Consider the following 24,459-nt stretch of genomic DNA (forward strand, 5'->3'; position numbering starts at 1 on the left):
AGATGCACAAATCAGACCCTCCCACCTCTGTAATAAACACGGAGATAGTCCCGTCCGAATTGGTACATGAAAATCACAGACGTCAGGTGGTAAGAATCGAAACTCAAACGTAGTTTAGAAAACTAGTCCCGTCCGAATAGTGCTTATGTTAGCATGTTTTAAAATGCAATTTATTTATTTAAACACAATTTATTCGAGCAGTCATTACTTCAGTCTTCAGTGTCACATTACCCTACAGAAATTAGTCTAATTTGCTAATTTGCTTCTCGCGAAACATAATAAATGTATTATTATTATTATTTTTTTATTATTTATTTATTTTTTATTTTTTTATTTATTTTAACTGTTATTACTTTTACATTCTTGGATAAAGTTCAAAGAGAACAACATTTATTTGAAATATAAAGTTTTGTTACATACATAATATGATATAACATAATAACATAAAATATTATGATACATAATGCCGATGTTAAAGCATGATTAACTGTTGATTAACATGATTAACTGTTTCAGAGAAACATACAGTATGAAGAAATTAACCCTAGTAAAAAAAGCTATATATTTAAAATATGTTTATTTCATATATAGTTCAAAAATATTAACATATTTACTGACATATCACTCGAAACTCACTGATATAAAAATTCAAATTTAAAACTTCAAAATTCAAACTTCATTTGGACTATATCCAACTGCTTGCATTTCTTAACATTAAATGTTTAAACACCACTATTGATGAGGATTGTATGATCTTTGAATAATAGCAAGATATTATAGATATATAATAGCACAATATACTTCAGTATATATTTAGTTGGACTTCAGCACTACTTCTGCACAATTAAAGTGCATTAAGTACAAATTTAGTTGTTCCAATTCAGCAGACTTTAAGTATACCAGATTAGTATACCAAAAGCACAGTTGTAGGATATTTTATTAAGTGCACATTTATAAATATTTAATTTATTTGTTGTTTAATTAGTATGAAATGAATGTGTTTCAAATATATTTATATGTATTTTTCATAATAGGGACTTGTTGACTGAATTACTCCCAAATCGGTAAATTGAAGGAATCAAATGATCAACTCATAAAGACACATAAGGTTACTTATGCCACTTGATGGTTTATAAACCTGCACTGAATCCACTCCCAATGATACACACAGTGTCTGCCTAGACCGGAGCGATACAAGCAGTGAAAAGTCCCAGTGCTGCAGATATTTCTCATTAACACAAAATCCTTTCAGCAAATGTCACATCACTGGCTCCATAGATTCTCTTTCACTTTCTCAGCAAACATCCCTGGCACACACGGAGATGTCTCATCTGCAGATTGTAAATGTGTCACAGCAAATTATTTAACTGTTCTTGATTTAAGTATTTATTTTGTGTAGGTCTATAGGTTTTTTTAAAAGACAAAACTGTCTGGAGGATCAAAAAGTTATAAGGCTGCGTCTGTCAGTACTGTACGTTTACATGGACAACAATATTCTGATTTTAACATGATTAAGACAATACTCTGATTAAGAATCTACCTTGTAAACAGATTTTTGATTACCTTAATACGGCTAAAGTCATACTCAAAGTAACACAAATCGAATTAAGATGTGGAGTATTAACCATAGAGTATTACTGAAGTGTAGTATAGACATATACACATCTTAATCACACTATTACCATCGTGCAGGACATTTTGCCATATTTTGCGATAGGATACACAGATGGCAATGGTCAACCGTTTGACGGCAAACAAAAGAGCATGGCTTCATAAATGCCGTCTTCTGTTAGCACGTATACCATGACACATAATTAACCTCACTTGAAGCTTTCAGTAAATTAAAAACTGTAAATGGCATCATAACGAAGACAAACTTTATGTTTATACATGAAATTCTGGAGGAGACGTCGGATGGCGTTGTGTGGGGACGTAATGATGTGTTAATCGATTAATCGATCTACTATACGTACGGTATCATATAAAGTGGCCACATGAAAGGAATATTCTAAAAGAAATTCATGTAAACACATTAACCATAATATTGTATTACAGTATGCAGAATAAGGTAAATAATTCAATTACTGATGTCCACGTAAACAAAGTCACTGAGAAACAACAGAGCTTGGCCCTGCTCGCTGCTTGGAATAACATAATTTATATGAGATAAAAAGAGGTGTGATTTGCATGCACCGGAAAACTATTTCGGAGCTCAGTCATCATTAGCGGCACAGCTCATCATTAAGCAGGAGGTAGAATCTACACTGTCATTCCAAGGCCTGTGAGTGAGATGCACTGAGACACTTTTTTACACATGCAGGCTTGAAGCAAACTCCTCAGTGTGCCTGTGCCAGCAGTCCCTATCCAGTGTGATCAAAGCAGGGCACAACACTCAATCCCCACAACTTCTTTAAAGGACTGCGCACAAAGACAATGGTGAACACACTTCATGAGTGGTTATATGCAAACTTTTCCTGATGCACGAAAACACACACTCAGCCTCCAAGGTGTCCAGCCAGATAATTACTTCAAACACTATGATGGCCATTAAGATGCATTCACAAACATGAAGCAACTCCTTCACCAAACTATAGGAAACCCAAGCAGGATTGCCAAGTCTGCAGCTTTCCCACAGAATTGGGATTATTTTAAACTGTCGGAGAACCGTCTCTTCAGGCCAAAAATGGATGTTTCAAAACTTGTAAGCATTTCCAAATTGGTGGGTGTTTTTAAATCATGTAGGGAAATTTACATCCGTCATGGCCTAATGGTTAGAGAGTTTGACTCCTAACCCTAAGTTTGTAGGTTTGAGTCTCATGACAGCAATATTGTGACTGAGGTGCCCTTGAGCAAGGCACCGAACCCTCAACTGCTCCCCGGGTGCTGCAGCATAAATGGCTGCCCTCTGTGTGTGTGCGCGTGCGTGCGTGCATGAATTCTGAGTATGGGTCACCATACTTGGCTGTTTGTCACGTCACTTTCACTAACCTTCAAACACAAGCATCACTGAGAAACAACCCACTGCTATGGAATCACCCATCAGGTCTCCTGCAGAGACGTATACTTTAATTGTTGATTTTTTTTTTTCATTTGTGGGATAAAGGTTTAACATAAGTAAATTCTGTTTGACTGAAATGCTTGAATTGAAACATATTCTATTCTAACAATTATTTATCACATTTACATGTATATTTAGTCATTCAGCAGATGCTTTTATTCAAAGTGGCTTACAAATGAGGACAATGGAAGCAATCAAAATCAACAAAAGAGCAATGATATGCAAGTGCTATAACAAGTCTCAGTTAGGTTAACACAGTACAGGTACAAGGTTTTCAAGGTTTTAATCATATGAAAAATAAAAAGAAGACAGATTAGAAGAATAGACCCATCTAGTGATGCCTTTTTTAGCTTTTGTTAATGTTATGATAATTCAAAATAAAATAAATAGATGGAATACAAAAAGATTATAGAAACTAGTGTTAGTTAGTTAGTAAATGAATAGGGTGCAAGTCTATGGTGCATTTTTTTTAAGGAATAGAATTAGAATAGAGAGTGCTAGAGTTAGAGGGTCACAAAGATGGAATATATGTGTTATTAGCCAATTTTTGAAGATGACTAAGGATAATTATAAGGATAATAATTCCAGAACAGATGCTATATTATTGGTTTTGAGCTCTTTTATGAAAACAGGCTTGCTGTGTCTGAATATTTCTTCTTCTACACTAAATAATAGGCAAAACACAGTATATGCCAAAGAGGAGTACAGCCTATGAAAGAAAATGACTTTGAATTGTTTCACCAGTTGTATACTACTACATAGTATTATACCTGAAATAATCTGAATCATTTGAATAACAGTAAGCGGATGACTTACTACTTTTGATTCTGGAGTGTGCATTTAATGGACACATTACTATCCCATGAGGTCCCAGGTGAGCATTCACGAATGGCAGTGAAGACATGAAACTGATGCTAATCACATGACAGCAACAACATCATGGACATTCGAATTTCATTCAAGCTACCCATTCATACTATATCGAACATACATTTTTAATGAAGTAATGAAGTTAATTTCAACCCATACTATTAGATTTCGGATGCAGCAACTGTGTTTATGATTACTGCTACTGAAATTGTGTATTATGCATAAAACTGAGTGCAAATTTTTTATTTAAGGTACGGGAGTGTCAAATATTTAGTTTTGATATTTGGGATAGTGTCCATGGGCTAGTTTTGAATGGCCATTGCATTGCATTTTGTTATGCAGCACTGGCAACCCTGCAAGCAGGTTATCTGCACACCAGTGCTTCCTAGTGTCACATTCTCTTCCTTTTGAGCCTTGGGGAATTCAGCTACTTGTCAGCTTGTATACAGCTGTAATGAGACAATCAGTTTCTAATTGAACTATTTGCGTCTCAGCAATTATTACTCCAATTAGTCTCCTTCGAAACACTTCCAGCAAATATTCCACATCTATACCTACATCCCACTTTTAATTAAGACCTTGTTGGGTGTTATCAAGCTTTCTGCACATTAATCTGTCTGCATTACCATGTTTAACAAGAGTTTTGTGTCAGCAGATTACCTTGATTGGATAGGAGGATAACAGCACCAGGACCAAGTTCGCTTTCCCCTAAAGCAATGTTCTGTGCATTTCATTTATTTGTTTATTTAATTAATGAGGGGTAAATTGCACAAATTGTATTTTTTTTTTTTTTTTTTTTTTGGGCAACAATGGGAATTGGTCCATAGGCAGCAGCACTGTAATTTTTCACAACAGACACTTAAATAATAAATCAATAAGAGGCAGTCTCATGTAGTTTGCTTAGTCAGTATATTCAAACGAGGAGGGTCAGGCCGAGCGATTTCATTTTCTGTCCCAGCATTTCCGCTCTGTCTCTATTTCCATGTTGCTTTCCAATTGTGCTCTATTGACGGCGGGTAATTGATTTTGACTGCACACTGAACTGTACTTTACACCACGGTTTTTAACATATGAAAAAGCTTCAATGGTGCATCTCAGAATCCTCTTTATTACTGCCATACAATAGAAGCTTTTTGTCTGTCCTTTTGTGTTTGCCAACCATTTCCCAATTACCTTATTGGGTTTGTTGGGTAGTCTTTATCAGAAACGGTCGGTGTTGCAGAGCTTTCTGTCATGCTGAAGAAATGAAGTCATTCAGGCGATGAATCATGTGCATCGTTTCATAAGGTAAGAGTCAGAGCCTGCTTGCCAGTTCAGTCCAGTCTCTGATCTCAGGTCAGCGTGAACAGTCCGATAGATCGGTATTGTTTCAGCTTGGTTGCGTCTGCACTGGCCGGATTAGGACAGTAGCTCTTACAAGGTTCACTGGCATTCTCTTGTATTATCTGGCCCCGGGCAATGTGCACACACTCACATAAACACACACAAGCACACACATGTACAAAGAGAAGTAAACAAATGTTGATTTGCGTTCAAAGGCAAACCGAGAAAAACAAAGATATGGCTCTTGCACGCTCGACTTCACATATCGCATTTTGCAGGGCTTATGAAGACAATCCTCATGGGCACAAACAATGCACAGCGGTTTACCTCTTATGGACATGGACACACACACATGACTCTTGTTCTCTCCCTGTTCCTCTTCGCAGTCTCATTAGTAAGTACAGTGCCCCATGTGTTATCTACTCAGGCTGGCAGTACTGGGTCCTTGTCATGTTATCCCCACATAATCTGTGGCTGTAGACATTTGCAGTTCTGCACTGATTAAAGCTGGCCAGCAGGAAACCACTGCAATCCTTTTACAGCTCTCACTTTTCAGTAGGCCAAATCAGGCACGCTCTGAGCCCAATGACTCAAACCAATCTCTGCACTTACTGCAGAAACCTTACTTCTACACTCTCTTTTTTTTCTATGCTGTATTCTCTATCACTTTTTTTAAATCGGTGTGAGACACACAAGGCTTTGGATTTGACATAGAGAAGTATTTAGAGAACTTTGATATCAGGGTCAATGACAGATCTATTTATTTGGGAGAAAAAAATACATTAAAAATGCAATTTATACATATAATGGCTTGAATGCACCTCCATGTTGAGTGAATTCTGCATTAAAATTCATTTTGATATTTTTGGGGCATGAACTCAAAAATGTCAGGTTGATACAATTGTTTTGATAGTATAATGAATACAAAAACTCATTAAAAGAATGAAACTGCATTATTATTTCTTACTGAGAGAGAGAATTGAATGTCAACACACCTTTATTTCAGTTATCGGCAACATTATTCAATCAATTCCTACTTACATATGCACAATTCATTTTACAAAACAAGCCAACTAAAACAACAGCACACACAGATTATTTAAAAAGAAATATAAACAATACATTTGCATCACTAATATCACACAGAGCCCTTTTGTAACACCAAATAGTAAAAAAAATCTCTTATAAAAAGTGGTCCAACCAACATGCAGAAACATGTCAAATAAAATAAAATAAAATAAGATAAAATGGAAGCAATTCTGAAAAACTGTGAGAAAAAAAAGTCTGTATTTTGACTTAGTAAACTAAAGTTAACTTTTTTATTTATTGACTTGTTTTATCCCATTGGTAAAAACAAGCTTCCAGAGTCATCGACCCAAGAAAGTGTTTGGAATGAAACACTTCACTACAATCAGCCCTTGCTCTTCATGGATCACAATCACCCCAGCCCAGTCCTGACGGGCTCCAGTCGGGAATTCTGTACTCATTCCTTTACGGTATGTCTCACAGGCAGAGTGTAAACACCCAGGATCCCAGGTTGCTATTATAACCGGATCAACCATTTCTCAATCAGGAGCATTCATTCGGCTTGGCAGCTGGAAGCCAAAGCCTCAGTGGGAGTAAAGCATGACGAAAAAGATCTCTGAACCCTTTATATAAAAACTAACGATGGAATAAACTGCGCACAACAGCGACCAACACCGTGTAAAATGCAGCAGTTGTGTATTCTTTGATGCTGACTCTCCCTTAAATATTAAGCCTATGAAGCATACAGACATGTTACACACCGAGAGAATTTCGATTCACTGGAGAGACGAACAGAACAGAGTCTTTTACTGCAGAGGGCCTGCAATTCACGAGCATCTAACAAGTGTGAAGAGTCATAGAGAATCAATGGAATATGGATCGCAAGCAGAGTGTATGAGGACTACAGCAGTACATCGATATGAAGTGCTTCGTTCCCCTTACGGCTTCGGACAGACTTTTAAGAGCGCTGCAACATCAAAGGAGGAAAACAAGCCATCAAGAGTAATGTAGACCAGCAGACTGTGAAACAGAGCAAAACATCAAAATCTGAGGAAAAGATGAAAGTACAAGCAAAATATAAGGCTATTGACACAAGCTAATTGACGAAAGACATAAATTGCATTTTTTTTTTCTTGCCATTGTTCAGCAATCTTTTTCGAGGACTTGGAGTGATTTTACAGACAATGTTTCCAAGAAGGTCAGGGGGGTTTGTTTCTTTACATTGTGGCAGACTGCAGAAATGTCATTAGGTCCAACTGTATCAGTAAACTATATAGTTCCAACTATATTTACATGTTATATCATTGTTATTGATTTTGTAAAAAAGTTTTTAGATGTTTGTTTTCTTACTATTTTGTGTTTGGTGAAAAGTTGTAAGCCATTCATTTTAAAAACCGTCAAGACTGTTTTCAGTTATCAGTTTCAGGAAAATCCAGCTACCATTGGTAGTTGTGAATAACAAACCTTTCCAAATAAAAGCACTTTTAAGCGAAATATGGTAGCAGGAACACCATGACTTCTGCCATAACTGTCTGTGTGGTCTATTCCATTAGCATACAGTAAACATGTTTTTGCCATCTGAATATCCATGGTTTGCTACTTTGAACTGTGTTATTCGGTGATGATATACAATACTGTAAGCTCATCTACCCTTTGAAAGCTGACACACTTATACACTACAATGTCTATTGGTCAGACCGCTGGAGGACAGGAGCCCCCAGGGCAAAGAACATGGCAAACGGCTTTCATTATGATTGGAATCTAGATCTATAAAGTGGGGCTCCAGATGCCTCTCTGTTATTTTCGGGCCCTTTGGCACCAGCTTCCAAAGGCTGGAACATATTCAATTATATTCATAAATGTAAGATCATCACACAGTTGACAAATATAGAACAGATTTGTATTATTTAAATGCAACCTGGGAGAAGGGAAAAAAGACTGTGAGCGAATAAAATTACAGAGAAAATATGCAAATTGTGTAAGAAGATTAAGAAGATGAGCAGGGGCTGGTGCACACAGATCAGGGGGCTTATGACGAGAGGAGGGAGGGATGATGCAGGAGAAGATCAGAAAGACTGTGGGAGAAGAGAGAGATTTGGAAGAAGGTGCAATTGGATGGGACGCTGAGAGCAAAAAATGAAAATGAACTGAATACAAAGAGCGACTGAATAAAGAAAACAAAAAGCGCACAGATAACGGTTATGGGGAAGACAAAGCCATACAAAGTCACATGCTATAGTAGGTTTGAGAAGTTGCTAGGGCGAAAAGCGAATAAGGAAGAATATTTCTTCTTCTTGTCCACTATACATTTTTTCTTGGAAATTAACATTAGCTATACTGACCTTCAGTTCATCCAAGATGTAGATGGGATTGGTTCTTCATTGGACCAGATCTGGAGAAATTAAACATTACTTCATTTGTTTACCAATGTATTCTCTGCAGTGAATGTGTGCCGTCAGGATAAGAGTCAAGAAACAAGCGATTACGCTTCGTCCAGTGAAAGGGTCCATCCCCTGTTGTCCTCAAAATCCACCAACATATTTATTTAGCACTGGTTTGGACTGTTTATGCTTTTAAACAGTGTTGATCTGAGCATATTTCACTCATGATTTACTTTTTCTCTGGATGGATGTGGAACTCATATTTCAAGAAGCTACTGTTTGAAGTTTTCAAATCCTTAATGATGAATTAATTTATGGTAAATAGACTGCATTTATATATAGCGCTTTCAACAGACCACATGGCCATCCAAAGCGCTTTACAATTTGCCTGACATTCACCCATTCACACACCGACTGTGGTGTCAGCCATGCAAGGCACCATCCAGCTCGTCGGGAGCAGCTGGGGTTAGGTGTCTGGCTCAAGGACACCTCGACACTTGGTCAGGTGGAGCCGGGGATTGAACCACCAACCTTCCGGTTTGCAGACAACCTACATGAACCACTGCCGCCCTTCTTCTTCTCTTCAAAATACATTAATTGATAGACTGTAGATTATTGTGACAGCACCCATTTAGTTCAAACTGGTTAACACACTGTGTACATCCGTATTGACCCGAATATAAGACGACCAACCTTTTTCAGATGTACCTTTTGAAAAAGGCTTTTTGAAAACCAAATCTCTCTCTCTCTCTCTCTCTCTCTCTCTCTCTCTGTGTAAAACATATTTTTTCCTAAATTATTTTCACATAAAAAAGTATGGTAAATACTGGTAAAATGTACCAACAATAATCACATTTAAAAATATACACGTTTTGATATACCATAAAAATATCAGGTAGCCCATTTGAATTATATAACATTTAGTCCATCCATCTCATTGTAGCCTACCACCATTTTATTAACAGTAAAAGTGAAATCTTATTGTAGTTTTAAAATCTTGGTACCGTCTTATGTTTTAATATCACTTACAGAGAGGGTTTGGTCCCATCAAGTTGTATGCCGCTGTAAGCATTTTCTTTTCTTTTTATCTTTACAACACATATATTACATTACTTATTTCATGGCACACTCGTTTTATGCGTTTTTGGCTTCACCTATTGTCATGGGTGTAGTATTGACATGTCAAAGCCTAGACCCTAAATATAGATGATCGCATTTTTATTTTTTTAGATGGTTTTAAAAAATAAATAAAACATCATCTTATATTTGGGTCAGCATGGTACTTTTTGTTGTTGTTGTTGTTTTTGTTGTTGAGAAAAGTGTTACACAAATCAAATCACAAATGTATACAGTATTGTTCAAAATAATAGCAGTACAATGTGACTAACCAGAATAATCAAGGTTTTTCGTATATTTTTTTATTGCTACGTGGCAAACAAGTTACCAGTAGGTTCAGTAGATTCTCAGAAAACAAATGAGACCCAGCATTCATGATATGCACACTCTTAAGGCTGTGCAATTGGGCAATTAGTTGAATTAGTTGAAAGGGGTGTGTTCAAAAAAATAGCAGTGTGGCATTCAATCACTGAGGTCATCAATTTTGTGAAGAAACAGGTGTGAATCAGGTGGCCCCTATTTAAGGATGAAGCCAACACTTGTTGAACATGCATTTGAAAGCTGAGGAAAATGGGTCGTTCAAGACATTGTTCAGAAGAACATTAAAAAGTTGATTAGAGAGGGGAAAACCTATAAAGAGGTGCAAAAAATGATAGGCTGTTCAGCTAAAATGATCTCCAATGCCTTAAAATGGAGAGCAAAACCAGAGAGACGTGGAAGAAAACGGAAGACAACCATCAAAATGGATAGAAGAATAACCAGAATGGCAAAGGCTCAGCCAATGATCACCTCCAGGATGATCAAAGACAGTCTGGAGTTACCTGTAAGTACTGTGACAGTTAGAAGACATCTGTGTGAAGCTAATCTATTTTCAAGAATCCCCCGCAAAGTCCCTCTGTTAAAAAAAAGGCATGTGCAGAAGAGGTTACAATTTGCCAAAGAACACATCAACTGGCCTAAAGAGAAATGGAGGAATATTTTGTGGACTGATGAGAGTAAAATTGTTCTTTTTGGGTCCAAGGGCCACAGGCAGTTTGTGAGACGACCCCCAAACTCTGAATTCAAGCCACAGTACACAGTGAAGACAGTGAAGCATGGAGGTGCAAGCATCATGATATGGGCATGTTTCTCCTACTATGGTGTTGGGCCTATTTATCGCATACCAGGGATCATGGATCAGTTTGCATATGTTAAAATACTTGAAGAGGTCATGTTGCCCTATGCTGAAGAGGACATGCCCTTGAAATGGTTGTTTCAACAAGACAATGACCCAAAACACACTAGTAAACGGGCAAAGTCTTGGTTCCAAACCAACAAAATTAATGTTATGGAGTGGCCAGCCCAATCTCCAGACCTTAATCCAATTGAGAACTTGTGGGGTGATATCAAAAATGCTGTTTCTGAAGCAAAACCAAGAAATGTGAATGAATTGTGGAATGTTGTTAAAGAATCATGGAGTGGAATAACAGCTGAGAGGTGCCACAAGTTGGTTGACTCCATGCCACACAGATGTCAAGCAGTTTTAAAAAACTGTGGTCATACAACTAAATATTAGTTTAGTGATTCACAGGATTGCTAAATCCCAGAAAAAAAAAAATGTTTGTACAAAATAGTTTTGAGTTTGTACAGTCAAAGGTAGACACTGCTATTTTTTTGAACACACCCCTTTCAACTAATTGCCCAATTGCACAGCCTTAAGAGCGTGCATATCATGAATGCTGGGTCTTGTTTGTTTTCTGACAATCTACTGAACCTACTGGTAACTTGTTTGCCACGTAGCAATAAAAAATATACTAAAAACCTTGATTATTCTGGTTAGTCACATTGTACTGCTATTATTTTGAACAATACTGTAAATGTTTCTTTGACTTTAGTGGAATGACTATAAAAGTCACTTTTGATTTTACAAACAACATGTTTTTATATTAATACTATCACTTAAAATTACTGCTTCACAGGCAAAATAAATGGTTCTGTATTATTTAATATATTAGCAACTCAGCAGGGGATCCTCATATCTGCAGATCCCTGGAACGGTTTGGAAATCCAATAAATCCTCTTCAAATATTCCTAACTAACTACAATTAATCACGTTGTCAAACAGCCGGTGTTAAACTTTATGAAATCTCTTACATGAAATCCAGGGTCTCTTTCCGAGTATATTTGTCATTCAGCTTTTGAACTTTACTGTTTCAGCTTCATCTCATTTTATGAAACCATCTGTTTCTTCTTTTGTTTGTGTTTGTGAAGAAATAAACAGCAGTTTGGGAGGCGATGTCTTATTGAAGCAGTTATATTGTCGGAGCACAGCATCTCATTTAGGCAAAAAGTTTTACCATGGCTATGCCTCTGACTTATCAGTGTAACAGATCAGATGAGACGATAACAGTTCAAAGAAGTGTGGTGTGGAAACAAAGAAGAACAGAGGATAATCTGCAAGGCAAAGTCTCTAAAAAATGTGTCTAGAATGGATAAAAAAATATGTTTATTGAGGATCAGCAGCACTAACTATCAAGTACAGTCTGAGATATTCCCATTTTTAGCTCTAATCAAAGATGCTAGCCATTTTTAATACTTTATATAATATGTACCAGCTACACGACTGATATATCATTAAAATAAATGTCCAAACAAATCATATCTGTCTCGGTACAGCTCTATGTTCTGTAAATAAATAAAACGAGTCATGGGAGCGGATCAGGTTGCAGACAGCATTATGGTGAACCTCATAAAGCCTCCTTCTATTTCACACCAAAATCTAACTGGAAAAAAAGTATTTTAACTACTAAATGCAACTGATCTTTACGGTTTATTACTGTAAAATAGTAAATAAATGAAGCTGTTTTACACTATATTTTTTGTACTCCTTTTTAATGTATGCTAATTAACAAAGACTTTGCATAAATACAGGACGATTCTCATTACTTTATTATATTAATTAGTTATTTTCTTCAGATTTTGGAATGACATTGTGGTGTTGTTTACCCTTTGGTGTTGTTTACCCAGCCAAACTAACCAAGATGTTTATGGAGTCTGTGTGGATAAAGAGCATCTTGTTCACCCCAGCTGCAGCCTTGAATGAAGCAGCGATCTATGGGAATCAAAAAGGAAGAATCTTTGATTTCATGATGTGCACACCTGGGACGGCTAGACTGTGTCTGAAATAAGATGTTCTTCTACACTGCTGTTTTGAGAACCTGCAGCTTTACTGTGACAGCATACACTACAGTTTGTCTCCGCCACAGTATATCAAACATGATGCAGATGTGGTGGCTCTTTAGTCAGAGTGTATTTCGTATTCCAGCTATATTACTCTCCATGGTAATACATTATTGACTACAGCGTTGTGCCGCACACTACAGGTCATGGCCTGTGGGTTGATCAAAGCGAGATTCTCAGACTCAGGGGAGTTTGACAAGTCACTCATTATATTTTCTGCTTTTCAAATGGCTTCTTTGAATATAAATGAATTTAGTTTTCACCATAATTCCGGCAAAAACGACAATTTTCTGTACTCACAAATAGTGGTTAGTGTTTAATTAAACATAATTAGTGTTTTGCTCTTCTGGTAGGCTTCACATGAAGGTAAAGCATATTCAAAGCAATTGTTTTAAATCTGTGTTTCTGTTGAAGGTCAGGAGTTGTTCGGCATGATGAATCCAAGAGTACTCAAAACAGATCAGATGAAACACTGTGGCCTATGGGGAAAAAACAGTTTAAATAACAGTTATCAGCTTGTTCAAAAGGCTGTGGAGTGAAAGACCTTGCCAACCTGACATGCCAGGTTATATTTTGCACAAGCTGTATCTAAAAAGCTTATTGTTTTTTCTTCTCCTTCTTCTTTTCATTAGTCAATATAGCTTTTAATCAAACAAAAAAATACGTGTGAAGCAAAGAGCTAATCTACCAACAGCCAAACAATCTGATGAAAACGGCTGCATTACCAGAATATTCATCAGAGGCCATCATAAATGTGTCTTTCACAATCCGAACACTGTTACAAAGAAGCAGCTTGTTGTTTCTGCCTTTATTGTTTCTGTCATCAATGTGAATATTCATGAACAATTCCTTGAACTAAGAACAGGCAATTGAGTCGGATTACCCTGTGGGCTCATCTCTGTATTTTGCCTTTTCAGAGGTCTTTCAAGTATTACTGCATTTACAAAACCAGTAAACACTTCGTAAATGTATCCATTAAGGCTGCAATTGGAAACAGTACATTTCTCACGGCTTCTCTTGGAGAAGGAAAGGTGCACATAATTGCTGAACACACAACTTAAAAATAATTCCAATTTGCAACATTACCTCCTTCAAGAGGAAACTGTGTCCAAATAAATTGTTGTTAATTACGCCCATGGAGAATATGTTTTGGATAACATGTTATTAAAGAGGCTAATTAATTCAGCTTTTTGTCCCCATTCCTTCGCCTTTAAAGTGTAGTGGAAAACCTGAATGAGACACCCGGCCAGATGCATCAAAAATGCCATCCATTAAAACATGACAGGGAGTCAGTCTTTTAAGATGGCTACTTAATAAGCTCTGTGTTAGCATGCCACCCTAAGCTTGTTTAAAAGTGAGAGTGAGTCTTTGATGAATAAATACACAGATGAAGAAAAGGTCATGTCATACCCAAGCAGCCCCGGTTAAGTGTCATGAGATTTCTTGCCCTTGTTTTTCCTACTGCTAACCTGTTTCAGCTGCTATCACTGACTCTTTTTTTATTTTTTTCTGTTCGATCATTTTAGAATAACATCCTTTAGGAAGGTGCATGCAGGTCTCATTCTGCTGAGATCTGTCTCCGACAAGAATAAGGGAGAGATGCACCAATATCAGAAGTTATTGATTTCCCTCTTCCATTCAGCTCTACTTCAGAAATCCAAGATGCCTTAAATTCTTCTTTTAGCTATAAGCATGCCAAAACATTGCATAAATAATGTCAATTGCATATGAATAACAACTGACCCTTCACGAAGACCAACCCACTTAGTTACTGTTGCTATGTCTGACAAGCCACGCTGCTCTCACGCCACACATCATGCTCTCGCGCAGTAAAAAATACAATGCGGAGCAAAGAGGACACTGACAATGCACCAACAGACAAGGAAGAGCAGGTTACTTTCACATGTTGTCAATTTATTTTTAAGAAATTCTAACAGTAAATAAAAATTTTGTGGCTCTTTAATGTGTTGTGACAGATCATTGTAGAACCTAAGTTCAAGTGGAACATGAACCGATCATCACTTCCTCTTTACTAGTTACAGCATTATAAATGTACAGCATGAAAAATGTATATGTACAACATGACGTTGCTAAAAAATAACATTATTTTGTGAATTCTCTGTAATAGCAATGTGCAAATGCAGTTTAAGGTTCAAAAAAAAAAAAACATTTTTTCCATATACTGTACATTATTGTTGCTTCTGTATTCCCCACCTTTCTGAAACCCATTGATTTTTACAAAGCTCATCGGTTTGAAAAAGTGAGTTGATTGGCCAGCTATCCAATGCATTGTGATTGGCAGAATGCCTCAAGTGCCTCAATAATAATAATAATAATAATAATAATAATTAAACTTTCTATTTTATAACATTTAATTTAACATTCTTAACTACTTTAATCAATCTCTCTTTATATGTATGTATGTATATTATTTTTTTTTTTCATACTTTGGTAAGTTGGACATTTCACTTTTTTCTTGAATAGTTCAGTAGTTGGAATGAATAGGTTGAGTGAAAGATTTAATCATTCACTCATAAAGATGGTCTCATGTTTTGTTCCTGAATGAATCACTGTTTTTGAGCAAAGTGAATGATTCAGTTACTCATTCACTCATAAAACATGTGCACTATGTTCCAAATGTGAGAAATAAGAACAATCACGGCCGCTATTTTAAAAGATTGTTCCAATTCGAGGTGCTCAAAACTGATAACTTCAAAGGGCCTTTCATATGAGTGATTTGAAAGGGTAAAATTGATTGACCTATAATTCTACTCAGGTTTAATTGTAGTGTCATTCCTTACTGAATGGAGTGGTATTTTGATTGAATCAGCTGAACGAATGATTTTGTGACTCACTTATAAAGGCAGTAACACTGAAAATCCTCACTGGACCGTCTGGAATCATACCAACAGTTCCCATTACTGTTAGAACTGTATACTAGAACTAAATGTTGCAAAATATACAACAACTCTACCTTACTAAGAGCCAGTTGCCTACAGTAAACTCCAGAACCACTGCCGTCAACAAAACTCAAATTTGGCAATGCTCCTAAACATTGTGGCACTGAAATAAATGGCCCTGTGCTCCTTCTGAAAGCAGTGTATCATTTTCAGCTGCATAGTATTGATGGGGAGATTCTACAATACAAAAACTACATTGATTTCCATTTTCCATTCAACGACAGAGAGAATAGGGTAGAAAAACGCAGCTATGCACATTCTTTCTCCCATATGTGAAGCATGCTACAAAAAATAGCAGACCAAATGAGTGTTATTAAAGAAAGAAAGAAAGAAAGAAAGAAAGAAAGAAAGAAAGAAAGAAAGACAGAGAAACAACAGTTGTTTCATGAGGGGAGCTTATTTAATTAATGGTGTTTTTGTGATGTATCAACCATATGCTTTTTCTGCTGCTAGAGATGAGTCTGTGTCGTCCATGCTTGGATAGAGCGAAGGGAGTATTGATATGCTAATGTTGCTCCTCATTAGCTGCAATTAATTAGAACTGGCCGACTGGGCACTGCAGTGTTAGTGTGCCGGCGAGCCATGCTGTTTATCTGGAAATAAGAGGCACTGCACCGTGATGCACAAAAGACTGACTGAATGACAGAGGAGATGATGATGTGAGAGAGAGAAATGCCAAGGCACCAGACTTTGATGAGGAGTCACATCATGACACCATTAAGAAACAGAAAGAGCTTATGTCACAAGACAGAGAGAGAAGGAATGGGAAGATGATCATTGTTTTGACTTTTATCACAATCTATCATTTTTGTACAAATATGTTTAGACTCCAGGACGCAATACAATTACGAGACCCTTAGAATGATTTAAAGAGATTGTTAACCTAAAAGTAAAAATTATTTGATCAATTATTAACTTGCATGTTGTTCCAAACCAATTTTGTTTATTTCTTCTGTGGAACACAAAATAAGTTTGGAAGAATGGAGTAAACAATAATTGACCCCTCTTTGACTTTTATTGTATGGAAAGACAAAAAAAAAAAAAAAAGAAGACAATTACAAAATATATTTTGAATATACGTAAATATATTTTGTGGACCACGGGAAAAAGGAAAAAGTAGGAGGAGTAGACAATATATTTTTTATTTGTTGGTGAACTGCCCCCGTGTACATGTAGGAAAAAACCTTTCTGTTCCCTCTTCTTTTGTATTGTCTTCTTTGTCTGTATAAAACAATTGGATCCATGGCCCTGCGGTGCACAACACAACATCATTTACCAAGCAAACAAAAGTTGACAACACAATATAATTAACCCAAAACATAACAGAATTAGGCCACAACCCAACGGAAGCAATTTTCCTCGACAGAGCAATAAAATATTTATAATTCTTTTATGTCACAGATGATATTTTGTTAAATTCTTGCATTTTTGTGCATTTCTGCATTCTTGGTATGCCCTTACGCCACTATTTCCATCTATCATTATGAATTTTGGTGCATTCATTTTCTGTATACATTAATGATTGAGAAAGAAGAGAGACTTCCTTGAGGTGCTTGTGTATCACACTTGCATCTTAACTGACACTGATCTACCTGAATGGATAATATACAGGTATATTATACTTTCTTTCTTTTTTCTTTTTTTTTTTGATGATAAAAAAACAGTATCTAAAAATATTAGAATACTTACGTCTGAGTTCCATTAAATTACCATCCCTACAGTATAAATACCGGGTATCTCTTGCTCTTTGAAACCACAATATTGAGGAAGACTGCTGACTTGGCAATTCATTGGCAATCACTGACACCCTACACAAAGAAGATAAGTCACAGAAGGTCATTACTGAAAGCAGTGGCTATTCACAGAGTGCTGTATCAAAGCATATTAAATGCAAAGTTGACTGGGAAGAAGAAATTGGGTAGGAAAAGGTGCACAAGCAGCAGGGATGACCAAAAGTTTGATAATACTGTCAACCAAAGCTGATTCAAACACTTGGGAGAGTTACACAAGGAGCAGACTGAAGCTGGAGTCAGTGCATCAAGAGTCACCGTGCTCAGACGTCTTCAGGAAAAGGACTACCAAGATGCTTCTGAAACAGAAACAACATCAGAAGCATCTTACCTAAGAGAAAAAGAACTGGACTGTTGCTCCAGTCTGAAAAGTCCCCTTTTCAGATAAAAGTAAATTTTGCCTTTCATTTGCAAATCAAGGTCTGGATTAAGATTGGAGTTATTAATAATTGGAATTTCATTTTTTGAAATTACAAAAAAGATAGAACTTTTCCATTATATTTGATATTTTTTTTAGATGAACCTGTATGTGTATAGAGATAAATAGAGATAATCAGTTTCATATATAGGCCTATCCTAAAGTGGGGATCCCATAGCTGTCCTGTATAGAGGATGAATGAGTCATGAGGCTGATCTCAGAGCAGAAGATGCAGGTGATGATGATAATGATGGTGGAGGCTGTCAGAGCAACAAATCCCATGACTGCAGACTGGCAGCCACACCCCAAGGGCTTCCTCCACCGTCTGTCTCAACACGTGTGCGCCCCCCCTCCCCCCACCCTTTATCTTCTCCACACTGCTCTCAAATTCTTGCAGTTATTTTCTCTTCTCATTCCTCACATTGTCACACCTCTTTACAACGTGCTTTCACAGTCTCTCCTTGGTGTAGCTTTATTTCGCCGGCAAAAAGATTGATAATAACTTGGCATATTTATGTGGACATTCTTCCTAAAGTTTTCATCTCCATTTGTCTCTGTACAAAATGTCTACATTTATACATATCTTCGTCACACTTGAGCATCTCAACCCTCCGCCTATCACAGTGATAATCAGACCCTGCCATCTACACCCCTACATCCATATAACTGACAAAAATGTTCAGATCTGTATAATAATTCCCACTGTCTGAAAGGCCACATAAAATACAAATCACTCATAAAAATGTATCTGTTTACTCTTGACTGGTGGATGTTCTTTGTAAAGAGCATTGACATGCAGTTGAGTCACATACTGAAGAGATTCACTTCTCTGCTTTTATTAGTTTTTTCACATCCTTCCTGCACAGCATTCATTTGCTTTCTTATCTTCACACTCAGAGGGACATTCAGTGTGTGGGCTTTATCAGGAGCACATCTTAACCTCTTATCTAGTTTAATAACTTTGTAATGCCAGCAACGGGATGAATCGCTTTGAAAGAATAAATAATGCTGGTAAGGGCACGTTGTGATAGAATAAGTTAAAAACATTTGCAAATCTTAATAGAATAAAAGGACATGGAGGGTGATGCATCATTCCTACAAGTTAAAATGTAAAATTTCACTATATAAAAAGGTTTACTATATATATACTATATATATATATACACATGTGTGTGTGTGTGTGTGTGTGTCTGTGTGTTTGAGGGGCAGATATATAAAAATTAAACTGATTGTCCAATTGAATCAGTTTTATAATTTGTGATCTACACATAAATATTAATGTTGATTCTAGTAAACTGTGAAAATTGTTTTTTTTAGAATTGTACTGTAAATACAACAAACATTACTGGGTGGTATTCCAAAAAGCAGGTTATGTGACATACTCAGGTATGTTTGAGGATAAGCGAGCGCTTTCAGTTCCAAAATCAGAGGTTACTTTCTGGTGGTTATATAGTAACCATAGAAACTTGTTCTATGAAGATAGCCTGCTCCGAAGCAGTTTATGTTCCAGGGTTAGTTCAACAGCGCTTGCATCAGTACTTGCATGATCCGCACAGATCAGCTGATCAGCTGACGAGCGTGACAGATAGTCTCAAATCCAAAGAGATATTCTTCATAAAAGTTAAGAGTCAACCACTGCCTCCTTAAACACCTTGTTTTAACACCACCCATGTCTATGTCATGCTGTGGGAAGGTTTTCATAATGGCGCCCAGAAGGTGTAACTTTGGTTCTTGCTGTTACCGCCTGCGCAATGTTGTTGAGATGCAGAGTTTTATTGTGAAAGCAAAACTACTCTGTTTGGTCTTCCAAAAGAGGACACAACTAGAAATCAGTGGTTAAGTTGTATTTACAACACTGTTCCAGAACAGTTCAACTCAAATATGTGTGTGTGCAATGTATTTTATGGAAAAATATCTATATTATTATAACAAATATCTAATTTGTAATGGGTTTTATTGGTTTTGTCTTCTTGTGCTGGGAAACACAGTATGGTGAGGGGCGTAACACTTCCGTCACACGCTTGAGGCATTTGGCCAATCACAACACACTGGATTGCTGGTCAATCAGCTTATACCTCGCTTTTTTAAAACAATGAGCTTTGTAAAAATCGATGCATTTCAGAAATAGAGGAGCAACAATAATACACATTATATGGAAAATAAAGTGTTCTTTTTACCTTAAACCGCATAAACACATTACATTACACCAAATACACAAAATAATATTCTTTTTAGCAACATCATATGACCCCTTTAAAACACTTTTTCCATTGATGGGAGCCATACAGTTTACCATTGCTTAATGTGATAACCCTTACTGTACAAAAATTATGTCTTGCGATCAATGTTGGGGGTAACAAATTACAAACAACACAAGTTACGTAATCAGATTTTTCAAGTAACTAGTAAAGTAACACATTACTTTTTAATTTTCATGAAAATATCTGAGTTACTTTTTCAAAAAAGTAATGGCAGTAACTTTTTTCCCCCATTTATTGACTGACAGTTCTCCCATCCCAATGTTCAAAGAAATCAGAAGAACAGAGTCATTGTGTGCGCTGGGTGAATATGATGTTACTGTAGTTCTAGACTAAATGTGAATGTGCATTCATTTATCCCACTCGCAAAAACAAAAAAATCACTGATTTAGTATTCATCAAAATGAATTAAAACAGTAAAATGCAAACTCAGAATATGATGCAAACCTGCAATAATTAAATATGTTAAAGAACACAAATGTATCTAATCCCATTTTATTAACCAATGACTTTGCTGCTGATCTTTGATGATCCAGTTCAACCATACTAAAAAATAATGGAACTGTAAAAACAAAAGTGAGAGATCCCAGAGATACAAAGGGCACAGAAAAAGAGACAACAATGACAGCTGAAGCCAATGCAAAAGACACTGTTGATGGAGACATAAAAAAGATTCATTTAGGTACCTCAGCTTGAGGTTTATTCATTACACTTTTCGGTGTGAAAGGGCTTTTACATTTACTATAAATAGAACTTCTTATATTAAAATGAGTTTATTTAAAAAGTAAAGCAAAAGTTACTTTCCGTAAATTCTAAGTAATGTAATTAGTTACATTTTTAGGGAGTAATGCAATATTGTAATGCATTACTTTTAAAAGTAACTTTCCCCAACACTGCTTGCGATATCCATGGTCAAGGCCAGTGTGAACAATATAAGAACAGGTCAGCAAATGTGGCTGCAGATCTAGCTGGCCAAGCCATTATTCTTTCAAACTCTTTAGAGTCGCAAGCAATGTCCCTTACAATGTCCAATTTCCTGAACAATCAAGAAAAAGCCTAGCATGTGACAATGCAGTTTATTTATTCTCACTTAACAAGTCAGGAACCTGCAATTATTTAAGTGAATGAAATCCTTGATTGAAATGTTCACCATTTAGTCTTCTATATGGGAATTTTGATTGAAAAATACCACAACACTGAAACAGCTATTAATAAAATAAACCTTGATAAATTAAAAGAACGAGAGCGAGAGAGAGAGCGAGATCTTTTTTTTTTTTTTTATTAAAATGTGAAGAAAATAAAAAATATGCTGCAACTGAATACCTAGATGCAATAGATTTTGAGCAAAGCCAATAGTTTCAAAAATACATTCTTCCTCTCCTTTCCTTCCAAACCGTTCTGAAATGAGTAGGTGGAAGAGAGGCGTGAAGAATCCCCCCTTGAGTCCTGTGCCAGCTCTCTGTGTTTCCTTGATAAGTGGCGGGATAAAAAGGCACCGAGTGGACATGAATTTCATTTCACATTTTATTGCACACATCCACACATGTGGGAGAAAGGTGGAAGACGATAGATATAAATTTATTACGGGCAATAAGAGCAGTCGGGGGTGTGAGGTGCAGATTAGTGGCTCCTCTTGTCATGGTGAGTGACCTCGTACCTTTCGAAAGCCCTCAGTTATCTGAGGTGAGGGGGTCAAGCATGGAAGGGCCCCTCTCATGTGATCCGCATCACCAGGTTTGCTATGAAGGATTCTTCAAATGAACGAGGTCTCAGTAATGCCAATAGGAAAGTTTGGTAACAGCGGCACTGGGGAGGAATTAACTAAAATAGTAGCAATATAATGCTAACTAAGCTATTTTTTAAATGAGTAAGCTAGCAGTAGCATAATCAGCCTTAGCTGAGGAAACAAGTAAATTGCATTCTCGGATCCTCTCTCTTTCTCTCTTTCTGCATTGGAAAGTCTGATTCATTCAGTTCGTTCGGATGGTTCATGTAAATAAGCAGCCCCTGTGTGTACTGGTTTTTGTAAGTTAGGGTGTGTTTTTTACTTTCTTTTTCAGCCCAAACAAGTGTTCATTTATTTTAAACTCCTTGTTGTCGTTTGTGCCAGTTCTCTGTGTTAAGTGTGGGTTTCCGCTGGTTGCTTTGGTTTCCCTGACTATCTAAAGACACAAGGCACTAAATTGCTTGTAGGTGTGAGAGAGTGTGTATGTCAGTGTGTGTTAACCATGGGATGAACTGCCCATCCGTCTAGCGCAGAGATGCCCAAACCTGAACCTGTGAGTCACAGTTGGCAGGATGACCTTTGACTTGGCCCATCATGCCAAAAAAAAACATGTCATTGAAGCATTCTTCATTTCTAATGCATCTTTTTGTTTTGTTTTAATTTTGCATTGAAATGTAGAGAATATAAATCATTTGTATTTATTATTATTAATTAATTATATAATTATTAGATTTTGGCCCATGGCTCTCAATTCCATGTTATTTTTTTGTTTTTCATAGTTAAACTTTTGGCCACCTCCTGTATATATATATATATATATATATATATATATATATATATATATATATATGTTACTATTTATTTCAGAACATTCAAACCCAACATTCTTATAATGTTTGCAAAATGACAAAAAGTTTTTTCAAACTTAATGGGAAGGGTAGCAAATTATTATTGAATGGTACCCTAATTATGACACATAATACACAAGTCTTTTGGAGAATGGATGGGTAGCTACTGTAGTTGATGACCTACTTAACATTATGATTTGGGTATTGTTAGACACGTTCCAGTTCCTCCAACACAGGGCACAGTTTACTCAAATGAGAAACCGAGATCATGTTACTCACCTAGGGTTCAGGAGACAGCCAAATAGCATCCAGCGTGGGTATGCTTCCGTGAATATGCCATTAGTGGGATGGTAAACTTAATTAGCACATAGTATAAACTCTTTTCTCGTTCTACACTCTCTAATCCCTTTATGGTCCCATACAATATCATTGTTAAGATTTCTTAAATTAATCGTGGCCTACTTATTTTTAATTAAAGTTGCATTCGTGTGGTTTAAGAACACACCAGAGAGATGACGAGCTCAGAAGACGTTCTAATTAAGTTGCGCACGTGTTTTATATAGATGAAGCGACCTGACTATCATTGAAGATACACACTTGAGCTCTGAGCCGTCCAGAGTGCAGCTGGGACTGTCTAATACACCTTCCGGGGCTTTCTCAGCAAATAACACTGGAGGCTGAATTGCTAATCTCGGTCTTTCTCCTCACTGTTGAAAGTCGTTGTAAAGCTGATGAGCGCAAAATAGGTGTTTAGAGACTGACTTGTGATTTTAATTACAGGGTTTTGCTAGTTATTTATTTTCGGCGTGAAAGACAAGATTTATCCGTGTTTCAACTTTAGATTTTAAACAGCTTGAGGAATTAGAACAAACTTTCTTTATCTGGATGTTGCAATGCAGTCGCAGATTTAGCCAAACACGTTGGCGCCCCCTGGCGTCAAAAATACAATGCGTGCACTCTAAATGGGATTATTTATTAGAGTTGATCTTTCCTTGCTGTGCACCTTCAGTCAAGCCTCTTGCACTTTCAACTGAACTTCAGTCACCCCTTTTCTGTTTTGTATTTTCTGGGCATGAAGTATGCTATATATAGCATTTAAACATTGAATTGTATGCATAATAATTCAAGCTTGTTTTTATACCGTTCTAGACAATACATCTGCTCAATACATTAGAACCTGCTTTTTAATTGAAAAAAAAAAATCCATATGTTGGTTAGGTAAATTTTGAAGCATGACTGCTGGTTTGAGCTGGTTTAAGATGGTCATATGCTGGTCCTAAGCAACTAGCTCCTGCTCAGGACAAACTTAGGACCACCATATGACCATCTTAAACCAGCTCAAACCAGCAATCATGCTTCTAAACATACCTAACCAACATATGCATTTGTTTTTCAACAGGAAATTTTAACCTTAGATCTCATAATTTCACATTTTTGCAAATTTTTCAACGTATCTTAATTATGGC

The 24,459-nt window shown here is 36.6% G+C and overlaps 1 long non-coding RNA gene across 1 annotated transcript; it reads right to left on the reverse strand.

Moving 5' to 3' along the window:
• Window positions 1-6,090: 6,090 nt before the first annotated feature.
• On the reverse strand, window positions 6,091-23,669 carry LOC127961433 (uncharacterized). Its single transcript, XR_008154448.1, has 3 exons — window positions 23,273-23,669; window positions 8,620-8,669; window positions 6,091-7,297 (listed from the first exon to the last, which is right to left on the reverse strand). It is a non-coding gene; the product is annotated as an uncharacterized LOC127961433 (long non-coding RNA).
• Between the last annotated feature and the right edge of the window lie 790 nt (window positions 23,670-24,459).

This window comes from Carassius gibelio, chromosome B7, assembly GCF_023724105.1.
Source record: "Carassius gibelio isolate Cgi1373 ecotype wild population from Czech Republic chromosome B7, carGib1.2-hapl.c, whole genome shotgun sequence".
NCBI lineage: Eukaryota > Metazoa > Chordata > Actinopteri > Cypriniformes > Cyprinidae > Carassius > Carassius gibelio.